General features: G+C 37.5%; 1 protein-coding gene across 6 annotated transcripts in view; it reads right to left on the bottom strand.

The window, feature by feature from the left end:
• RAD52 (RAD52 homolog, DNA repair protein) overlaps positions 1 to 5,550 on the bottom strand; it is a 31,487-nt gene extending 25,937 nt beyond the window's left edge. The window contains exon 1 of one of the 6 annotated variants that reach the window (XM_023535122.1): positions 5,352 to 5,550. The gene's annotated coding sequence lies outside the window, so the exon portion shown is untranslated. The remainder of the gene's footprint in view (positions 1 to 5,351) is intronic. The other 5 variants (XM_011367821.2, XM_023535120.1, XM_011367819.2 and 2 more) reach the window with 5 other exon arrangements.
• Positions 5,551 to 11,346: the final 5,796 nt, after the last annotated feature.

The following is an 11,346-nucleotide window of genomic DNA, read 5'->3' as shown; positions in this document are numbered from 1 at the left end:
AAAAAATGGAGTCAAGCAAACTACCAGATGCAGAGTTCAAAACAATGGTTATAAGGTTGCTCAAGGAACTTAGGGAAAAAGTAGATGAACTCAGTGAGAACTTTAACAAAAAGATAAAAAACATAAAAATGGAGATGGAAATTATAAAAGAGAACCAGTCAAAAAGGAAGAATACAATAGCTGAGATGAAGAGTATATTAGAGGAATCAATAGCATGAAGGAAGCAGAGGATCAAATCACCGATATAGAGGATGGGGTTGCAGAAGATGCTCAATCAAAACAGCAGCAAGAAAAAAGAATCCAAAATAATAAAGATAACTTAAGGAGCATATGGGACAACATCAAATGTAACAGCGCCCACATTATATGAATATGGAGTACCAAAAGGAGGAGAGAGCAAGAAGTTCAAAACCAATTAGAAGAAATAATGATGGAAAATTTCCCTAACCTAGTGAAGGAAACAGACATACAATCCCAGGAAATTCGGAGAGTCCCGAACAAGATGAACCCAGAGAGGCCCACAGCAAGGCACATCATAATTAAAATGCCAAAGGTTAAATACAGAAAGAATCTTAAAAGCAGCAAGAGAAAAGCAGCTAGTTACCTACAAGGGAGCTCCCATAAGACTGGCAGCTGATTTCTCGACAGAAACTTTGCAGGACAGAAGGACTTGGCATAAAATATTCAAAGTGATGAAAACTCAGGACCTACAAACAAGATTACTTTATCCAGTAAAACTATGATTTAGAGTTGAAGGACAGATAAAGAGCTTCCCAGACAAAAATAAGCTAAAGGAATTTATCAACAGCAAGCCAGTATTACAGGAAATGTTGGAGGGACTTCTTTAAGAAGAAAAAACATATATCAAAAACATTAATAAAGAATGGCAATAACTACATATCTATCAACAAGTATCTCAAATGATAAAGAATTAAGTGCTCCAACCAAAAGATAGGGTGGCTGAACAAATAAGAAAACAAGACCCATACATATGCTGCCTACAAGAGACTCACTTCAGATTAAAAGACACACACGGACTAAAAGAGGATGAAAAAAGATATTTCATGATAGACCTAGAGGGTATTATGCTAAATGGAGTAAGTCAGATAAAGATAAATGCCACATGATTTCACATACATGTGGAATCTAAAGAATAAACAACAACAACAAAAACAGAGACAAACTCATAGATACAAAGAATATTTTGAGGGCTACGAGATGGGAAGGGGGTTCGGTGGGGAGTCAGTGAAAAAGGACAAAGAGATTAAGAAGTACACATGGATAGGTACAAAATAGTCATGGAGATATAAAGTATAGGAATATTATCAATAATATAAAAAATAGAGGGCAGAGGGGTGGTGATTTAGTAGGATTTTTGTGAGTTATATAGATCTTTAATCACTATGCCATACAACTGAAACTAATATATTATTATATGCACACTATAACTGAAACTCACTGAATTATACACTGCAAATATAAGCAACAAATTGTTTATTATATTTCAATAAAGCTATAAAAAAATGGAAAACATTGAAAATAATAAAAGTGTATCAGGGTTCAATGAGTTAATATCAAAATGGCTAATTTGCATATAATTGAGGTTCCAAAAGAAGAGATTAATGAGAATGGGCAAAAAAATTATTTTTAATAATGGTTCAAATTTTCCCAAAATTGGATGATAGACATAAATGTATATATTTAAGAAGTTCAGCAAACTCAGAGCAGAATAAATACAAAGAAAATCACAACTAAACACATAATAGGCAAATTGCTAAAAAAACAAAAAATAAAGAGAAAATCTTAAAAGCCATCAGAAAAAAATGGAACATTATGTACAAAGTAACAATACAAATGATGGCTCCATCTTACAAGAGAGTTTTAAAAAAACATACTTAGGAGAAAATTTAACAAAAGATGTGTAAGACTGCTGCACTGAAAACAAAACAGAACTAAAATTAAAGAAGATTTCAATAAAAAGAGAGGTATACCATGTTCCTAAGTTTGAATACTCAATACTGTTATTAATCCTTCCAAAATTGACCTAAAGATTCAATGCCATCCCAATCAGAAGCCTACCGCTGTTTTTGTAGAAACTGATGATTCTAACATTTATATGGAAAATGCAAAGGATCTAAATTATCTAAACCAAACTTGAAAAACAACAACAAATTTGTTGACCTACACTACGTAACTTCAAGACTTACTACAAAGCTACAGTAATTACAATAGTGGTACAGACATAAGGATTGATCAATGGAATAGAGAATAGAGTCCAGAAATCAACTGCCATTTATATGGTCATCTGAATTTCAATAAAGGTACATATGCAACACAATGGCATTTTCAACAAATGATTCTGGAACAAATGGATATCTATAAGGGGAAACATTAATATTTTTCACAAAATATTTTTCACACTATTCACAAAAACTAGAGTGGATCACAGGCCTAACTATAAAACCTAAAACTATAAACTATTTAGAAGAAAATATAGAAGTATATCTTCACAATCTGGAGGTGGCCATTTCTTAGACAGTACTCATAAAGCAATAACTATAAGAATGATAAGCATGACTACATCAAAATGTAAAACTGCTTGTCAAGTACAACTCTATGAAAATGAATAGGCAACCACAAAGGACTGATATCCAGGATATAAGAGGGACATATAAAGAACTCCTACAACTCAATAATGAAAAGACAATCCAACTTAAAATAAGCGAAAGATTTGAACAGGTATTTCATAAAGGATATACAAATGTCAATAAGTACAGGAAAAAGTGCTCAACATCATTATAATCAAGAAGTATAATTAAAACCACAATGACATGCCCCTCTACACCCACCAGAACAGCTAAAAATAAAGACTGACCACACAGAAGGCTGGCAAGGATGTGAAACAATTAGATCACTGTTGGCAGAAAACGGGGTGATTAAATGCTCGGCTGTAAACACACGCTATCTTTTATGAAAAAGGGAAGAATAACTTAAAGATGGAGCCATAGGTCCAGAAGGTAGAGCTGCAAGCCATAGCTCATTAGTCCCAAGCCTTGAACCCTAAAGGTTCTTTATATATCTTGGGTATCAGCCTTGCGTCAGCTAGATGGCAGTGCTTGCCTAGTCACTTTCTTAGAGTTGTCCCTGATAAAAAGTTTTAAATTTTGATGTAATCCCATTTATCTTTTAAGTGGTTATTGCTTTGAGTCTTATCTAAGAAAACTTTTGTACACACCCAGGTTATGAAGATAGTCTATGTTTTCTTCTAGAAGTTTTATAGTTTTATAATTTTAGAAATGAACCTGGTAATTTCTTGAGAAATTAAATATGCATTTGCCATGTGACCCAAGAATTCTTCTGATAAGTATTTTTACCGAGAAATGAAAACATATGACCAAAAAAGACTCGTACAGGGTAAGAGGAAAGAACTTGAACTAGGGTAGTGGCTGTGAGCAAGAAATGGATGAATTCGAGAGATATTAAGAAGGTAAACAAGATTGGGAAACATTTTTATTCTTATCCATTTCCTTATTACATGAAAGCACTTCTAATTATATGTAGAAGAAGAAATAAAGAAGGAGTAAGAGAGAATGAGGCTTGTTATATAAGGAAATTTTTCTTTTGTCTGACCTTCTCATCTTTATTAAAGACAGGAGAGGGCATAATCACGAAGGGTAATAGAAGCCACCTTTAAAAGCTTAGAACTTCAGTTTGCAAACCATGGGGAGCAATGGAAATTTTAAGCTGAGAATAATAAAATTTTACTTATGCCTCAGAAAGCTTTTTGTCAACAGTGAATAATTAAGGAAGAGATCAGTTAGGAGACTATATTACAACAACCCAGGAAGAAAATAATAACAGTTCAACTAAGATCATGAAAATGTAGAGAAAGCTAGATTCCGGGTATGTATTACAGGAGGCAGAATTGACAGGACTCAGTGATGGATGAGGTTCTGATTGTATCAAGAACAGCAGGACTGGATATCAAGGTTTTTTTTCTTTTTTTAGAGAGTAGGTAAGTTAACAAATACAGACTCAGCAAATAAAAGGATCAGCTGTAAGGGTTTTTTTTTTTAGCTCTCCTACAGCTATCTCAATTACATTTTCATACGCTCACTTCCAACTACACCCAGTTCTCATTACAACAGGTCATGGCATACATTTCACAGTAGCTTCTGATAAGAACTGCACATAAACATTTCTCTGCTTGTTACCAGTACAATTAATGATCTGATAAGTAATAAATTGAGATAATAATAAACTTCCCTAAAAACACCAGACCTAAAGTCACTGAAATAACTGACCCAATCTCAGAGTTAAATGCTGGCCTTTGAGAATTTAGCTTTAAAATGTTTGTACCTCAGTCAGAGTTCTGTGGAGGAATAGACCTTAAAAGGTCTACAAAGCCAAACATTAGAAAAAAAAAAAAAAAAAATTCCCATCAACTAATGTGGTATATCCCTACAACTGAATATTATTATTCAGCCATCAAAAGGAGTGAAGTACTGACACATGCTACAGATGGATGACCATTGAAAACATTATGCCAAGTGAAGTATGATGGACACAAAGGAAATACTGTATAATTCCACTTATGTGAAATATCTAGAATTGGCAAATTCATTAAGACAAAAGGTAGATTTGTGGGTTTAGGGACAGGAGGAAATGAGAACTGCTTGCTAATGAGTTCAGGGTTTCTTTTAGGGGGTGACAAAAATATCCTGGAATTAGATAATGGTTACACCACCTTGTGACTATACTAAAACCACTGAATTATTCCCTTTATTTTTAACGCCTGCAGCACCTGGTATTCCTAAGTGGTCTCCCATCCAAGTACTAACCAGGCCCTGACACTGCTTAGAATTGTTCACTTTAAAAGGATAAACTTAATCATAGATGAATTTTTTAAAAAACAAGTCTAGAAAGGCTGAGTACGGGTGTCAAATTCCTTTTAAATGGGTAATTCCTTCCCAGACGCAGCCACTCCTTCCAACGCTGTTCAGCTACTGACAGAAACTTCAGCACCCTTCACTCCTGTCAAGCAGCATTTAGCAATCTCGCGCCCGCTCAGGGGGCTGCCACAGTTAACAATACGCTGCCTTTATCCTGTGGTGGGGTCCTGGCGTGAGTGCTACGTGTGTTGGTGCAGGTTTCGGGTAACCCTGTCCCTCCTAACCAAATTCTCTAGAAGCCCTGAACTTAGTACAGGCCTCTGCACTCAAGTTCACTATGTTGGGACCGCAGGACAAACTGAACCACCACCTCGAGGCTCTACTCGGAATCTGAGCAGCCCCAGCTCCACAGCGCCCCGCCAGAACCACCCTACTAGGCCATCCTCCCTCCTCACTTACGCGCCTCCGACAGCGCGCGGTGCACGCAGGGAGCTCCGTCTAAGATAAATACACGCGGAAGGGGACTTCAGAGAGAGCCGCGCAGAGGCGACTGGGAAGGAAGCGCAAGGGGACCCTGGGAAGAAGGTCCAAATCGAGAGCGAACCCGGGGTGGAGGCGGGAAGGGTAGGAAGAGGAGACGTAAGTCAAATCGGAAGGGGAGAAGATCCGCAAAGCAATCTGTCGAAAGGCGTAAAGCACGCTGGAAACGCTTTGCTGACCTCTAAATACAGAGGCTGTTCGCTCCCTCTGCTTTGAATACCCAACCGCTCCGTCTGTTTGTGCGGCACCCTCATCTTTGCTGCCCCCTGGCGGGCGCGGGGAGCTCGCCAGGGGTATGCGTTAGTCACTTTGGGCCCGTTCTTCTGCACTACTTTACAGACCCATTCCCGGTTTAGAATGCAACTATGAGGCCAAGGAGGAATTTCTCAGTTCCTTTCCGTGCACACTAGGGATATGGCAACAAGAGAAAACAATGCTTTCAAGTCTCGTTAAGAAATACTTATCAGAGCCCTTCATAGATTCCATCCCAGAAAGGCAGAGCAAACCGAGACCTCCTTCCTGTCGAGCTACTGCTGCACACACCCACTCATCACCTCATGGCTTCTTAAATTAGCTAAAAGCAAAAGGAAACGAATTTGTGGCGACTTGTAGGAAGGAAGTACTTTAGAATGTCCCTCGGAACTATGTCTTGCCACTGGGTAATGGTTACACTCCCATTAGCAATGCTCAAAAACAAGATTAAAAAGTTTAGTCATCAAAACCCCAAATTAAGTACTAAGAACTCTAATAAAATATTTGCCTTACGTATTCAAATTGGTTGTTTCAATAAACCCCTTTTAATCAGACTGTTCATTAGCTGAGCAGTAATACTCCACGGCAAGTCATTTCCTGGATGACTACTCATCTTTCCAGTAACACCATCCAAAGCTGAGTAAAATGTCTAGAATCAGAACTATGAGATGTCCCAACAGAGAATGCATAACCTCAGTCTACTCAGAGAAACACCAGACAAATACAAAATGGGGAGTATTCAATTACAAGAATAAAGGCATGTGTTAGCATGGGTGAGAGGCACTGCATCCTTCAAAATGTCAATATCAGAAAAGATAAAGGCTATGAAAATGTCCCAGAATAAAAGAAGCTTAAGAGATTTGAACCTAGACTGGATCCTGTGCTGGAGGGGGAAAATGCTATGAAGGACATTTTTTTGGCTCCAATGATAACATGGGGATATGGATGGTGGATTAAATAAAATTTTTAAATAAATGTAAATTTATGAATTTATAAAGCAGACAACTGTGGTTATATTAGACAAAAATCTTTATTCCTAAGAAATACACACTGTGATATATGTAACTCACCCTTAAATTATAGACAGATGATGATAGATAGTAGATAGATGAAAACCCCTGTTTTCCTTTTGCAATCCTCAGATAGGTAGGTAGATTGAACAAATGATAAAGCAGATAGTGTAAAATGTTAACTATAAACCATATCTGGGTAAAGGATATACAGATATTCCTTGTGCTATTTTCATTCTTGCAACTGTTGTAAGTTTGAAACTATTTCCAAATGAAAAGTTCAAAAATACTATATATGCAATATGGAACTAATTTTGAGTCATATGTATTATGTATATATTCATTTTTTAAAAAGATAAAAAGGAAACATTTTTCTGGATGATGGGAATATAGGTGATTTTATTTTTGCTATAATCTTGCACATTTCTGTATTCCCCTCTCCCCACTATAAGCAGGTGTTATTTTTTTATAATCAGAAAAAATATATGATCTAAATGGCAGTTGAGACATTCTTTGTATCTCCTGGTACGTGCCTTCAATACCACCTACATGACTTCAGAGTAGATCGACATCCTGATACTTTCTCAAGTTGCTTCACAATAATTGAATTAAGCATATTAAAACACCTGGTGTTTATCAAGCAATTTCCTTCTAAGATGCTCCCGGATTTTAAAATTATATTTTATCCTAAGCATAAGTCTTTGTGGTAGAGACAGGACAGTTTGAGCCATACCTCATAACAGGAACATTATTCCATAATCTTAAAGTACACTCCTGTGAGCAGTACAATTCTACCCTCTTTAGCATAGCTGATTGTTTTTGTGACTCTGTCTTCGAGCACACACTTAAATCAGCCATACTAAAAATCGATCTTTCTTACCTGGGTTGTCACCCCCATGTAACAAGGACTGAATTCTTAATATTTTAGAAAGGAGGGATGTGGAGAAGACAGGGTAGCAATCTAAATAAAATACTTCCAGAGCTTACTGATCCTTCATTTCTGCAGCCCATTGGTATCCTGGAGCAAGAGAGACTGAAGAATGCCCTCTTAACCCCTCACTCCTTCCCCCCATTCTATTACCCTTCTCCCATTGCTTGACCCTATGGAAGTTATGGCAAGGGTGAACTTAATGCTTGGAATAAGACTAATGAAATGTCAATAGGTGATTGCCTAACTATTGTTTGTAGAAAAGCAGGAGTTGACATACTAGGAGGCAATACACAGGTGTGGTTCCAGCCAAAGCAGTACACCCAGTTAGCCTTGAATTTTCTATACATTCTACTGCCTGTATCTTAATAAGGAAACAAGAGGCTTTGTGAACTCAAATTAGCAGTTGTCAAGTGAAAATCTCTATATTGCATTCCTTCAATAATTAACATTCCACAAAGCCCATCATGGGCTGAATATTCAAACAAGTGGTTCTGAGATGGAGCCAGCTGGGATCAGAACTACCCTGCTTCAATGAAAACATCTTTTCCCAACTAATCCACTCCCTGGGAAAAGTTATTTTAGCTGGATTTGAGGCAGTGGCAGGAAGGAAATTAGGGGAAGCACTGGCTCTCTTCCTGTTGCTGCAGAATCACTCAGTATTTAGAATGGAGTCTTTCACAAGCAATTTAACTTCAAAATGGTGGAACTTCTGCCAGACCGTAAAGTGGCAAAACAGAAATGTGGGTCAGCACAGAAACAACTGAGAGTAAGAGAGTGATAAAGCCAGTGCTTCCACCGTAACTTGTAATGTTTTTATTTCCAGAGCCTTTTATTTGCATTTAGCGTAACTGAAGAGGATTGAGTCTGGTTCTACAAGATCTTACTCTATTCCTTTACTTTAATGGTATTGCTTCCTAATTTCCAAGGCTATATTTTCACCCTGGAGAAACCCCTGTTTTCCTTTTGCAATCCTCATAACCTTACTGCATATGACATCCAATTAGAAGCTAGATTAGAAGGTGCAATTGTTGAAATTAATGATGACTAAGTATATAAAAATATAATAACAATGGTACTTACAGGATGCTAACTTTGTGCCAGACCCTATTCTGGGAAGTTTACATATATTAACTCATTTAATCCTTACAGTCCTTACAATAACTACATGAGGAAAGTAATCTGAAATTTATACCCCATCGCTCTGTTTCCTTGACTTTTTGCATACACAAAATGTTTAGTTTCAATGCCAATTTATATTGTAATCTTTTGAGACATCTTAAAAAGAAGTCAAACTCAACATGTATGATGTACTAAGATTGAAGATAGCTCATTTCAAGCATGAACAAATGAACTGATGATTCTGTCACAACTGCCATCTGGCTGATAATAACTATAATAAGCATCATGATATCAGACATGTTAAAATAATTGTCTTAGAATCAAAGAACTTATGCCCATTTTGTAGATACAGAAATTGTGGCACAGAGAGATTTGGTTTGCCAAAAACCTCCCAGGTAGTAGGTGGCTTAGCCATACTTCGGACTCAGATGGTCTGGCTTCAAAGTTAATACTTTTGCCACTAAGAGACTTTCAGAGCTGAATAAGATTCAGTCCTATGTATCTTCAATAGCCATTGCATTTCTTCTATTAGAAACCATACAAGATAGGAAACATTACCTCACAAGTCAGCAAAATCTGTTTTTAGACAACTCTAATTGGAAGAAAGTGCTTCTATATCAAAATTTTGCACTTCTTAATTCATCCTTTGGGACCACCCAGAAAAACTTAAATATCTCTTTCATATGACAGTGTTTTAGTTTTATTTTCTCAAATAATGAGGGGACTCATCGTATTGCTTTCATTCAACTAGTATTTATTGAGCACTTACTGTGTGCAGAATACTGTACAAGGAACTACAGACAACATAGAGAGAATGAAACAGTACCTATTCTACAGGAACTTATAATAGGAAAATAGACATATACAGAAATAACTACAACACAGATTAAAAGTAGTAAATGATGAGAAGTCTAGATAATGGAATTTATATGAATGAAGGTGTTACTTCTGAATAGTCATTAGGAAGACTTCATGGGGAAAGTAGCAGGTAAACTAGAATTTAATATCTTTCTGGACCGATATTAGAACTTATGCTGTGGAATGACAAGTACTAGACCTAATGTAACAACCTAGGAATACTATTTTGAAGTTTATTGAAGTTTTAAAAATTGCTTTTCCTGGAGAATATTAGTCATTGGTTTTTTTTCTTTCTTTTGCTTAACCATGTATAGGTCTCTACCTCTACTTCTCTTATCTGTTCTTTCATTCAAGCACTACTTGAAGTAAGCTTAAAGGTTATCTCATTTAATGTTTTCAAAATCTTAGAAACAGAATCCTTTTTTAAAAAATGAAATTGTAGATGTGACCCCAATAGAGAAACACAGTGGTTTTGTCCTAGTGAAATTGGGGTGGGAACCTGGAGCCTTGCCTTCTTGGCCCTGAAGCAACTCTGCTTCAAAAAATCACTACCCACTCCCAATTCAATGGTTAAATTTAACAGGAAAATATTGGAGCAGTCTATGTTTGAATATTAAGACCTTCATCTTATGAGTTCCAAAGTGGGTGGATCTGAGACTTAGAAGGACCAACAGCAATACTTTTGGCCAACATATTTGGAGAGCCTCTACAAATTTTGCTGGTTGAGGCTTAATAAGGCCATCAGTGCGTTCGACTAAACCTGATGATTGAGGGTGGTAAACACAGGGAAAGTGTTGTAAAACCAACAAGGCACAGACTTGTCCAATCACCTGACTGGTAAAATGGATTCCTCTAACACTGTGGAGTTCAAGAGAGGTTCCCCAGGGAGGAATAATCTTTGTCAAAAGACTTTAGCCACAGAAGAGGCAGTAGTTCGAATCTGCAGGAAACATGGCGGAGTAAGAGACGTGCTCAGATCTCTCCCCTTGAAACAACAATAAGCTGAACATTTAAAACTCAACAAAAAAACCCCCAAACTACACACCAGCACTTCTGAGCATGAGATCTGCGCATAAGAGCTACCACAGGTCAGAACCCTGGGTGTCGGAGGCTGACTGAGAGAAATAAAGAAGCTGCCCCTCGCAGCCTCGGGAGCTCCTTGCAGGAGGAGTGGGAGGGGTGAAGATTCAGTGACTTCCCTAAACAGCCCTGCCTGCAAGTGCTGTGAGCTCCATGCTGCTAGCAGCAGGGCCTAGTCATCAGGGCAGAAAGCAGAGAAGTGGGACGGGATCGCAGAGAAACAACAGTTGATTTTTCCTACCCCGGCTGCAAAACCCAGGCTGAGCCGCAGCCCCCAACCCCCAACCGAGAAGACCCCTTCTCCAATAACCTTCAAGACTGAATACCGCAAAGCCCCAGGGGAATCTGAGCAAACGCTACCAAGTCTGTCACTGACACTGACAGGGACTGAAACTGAGGGTAGCAAATGTGATTAAATATGTACAAGAAAATTTAAAAAGGTATTATTTAGGCTTTATATAAAGCAGGGGTCCAAGAGGCTTAGATGCTACCTACTGGAAACCAAAAGAAAAGCACATTGTTTGCAGCAAGCTAAAGAGAGATCTTTATATAATAAATCTTCTTTTTAGAAAAACAGCAGAATACACTTCCATTAATGCCAGGTGGAGAAATAATCCATTAAACACCATGAACAACAAAGGTGACAAGACATCTCAGAAAGAAA

This window comes from Pteropus vampyrus, unplaced genomic scaffold, assembly GCF_000151845.1.
Source record: "Pteropus vampyrus isolate Shadow unplaced genomic scaffold, Pvam_2.0 Scaffold137, whole genome shotgun sequence".
NCBI classification, from domain to species: domain Eukaryota; kingdom Metazoa; phylum Chordata; class Mammalia; order Chiroptera; family Pteropodidae; genus Pteropus; species Pteropus vampyrus.
Note: the sequence above shows the minus strand (reverse complement) of the source record. Positions and strands in the feature narration are given on the sequence as shown.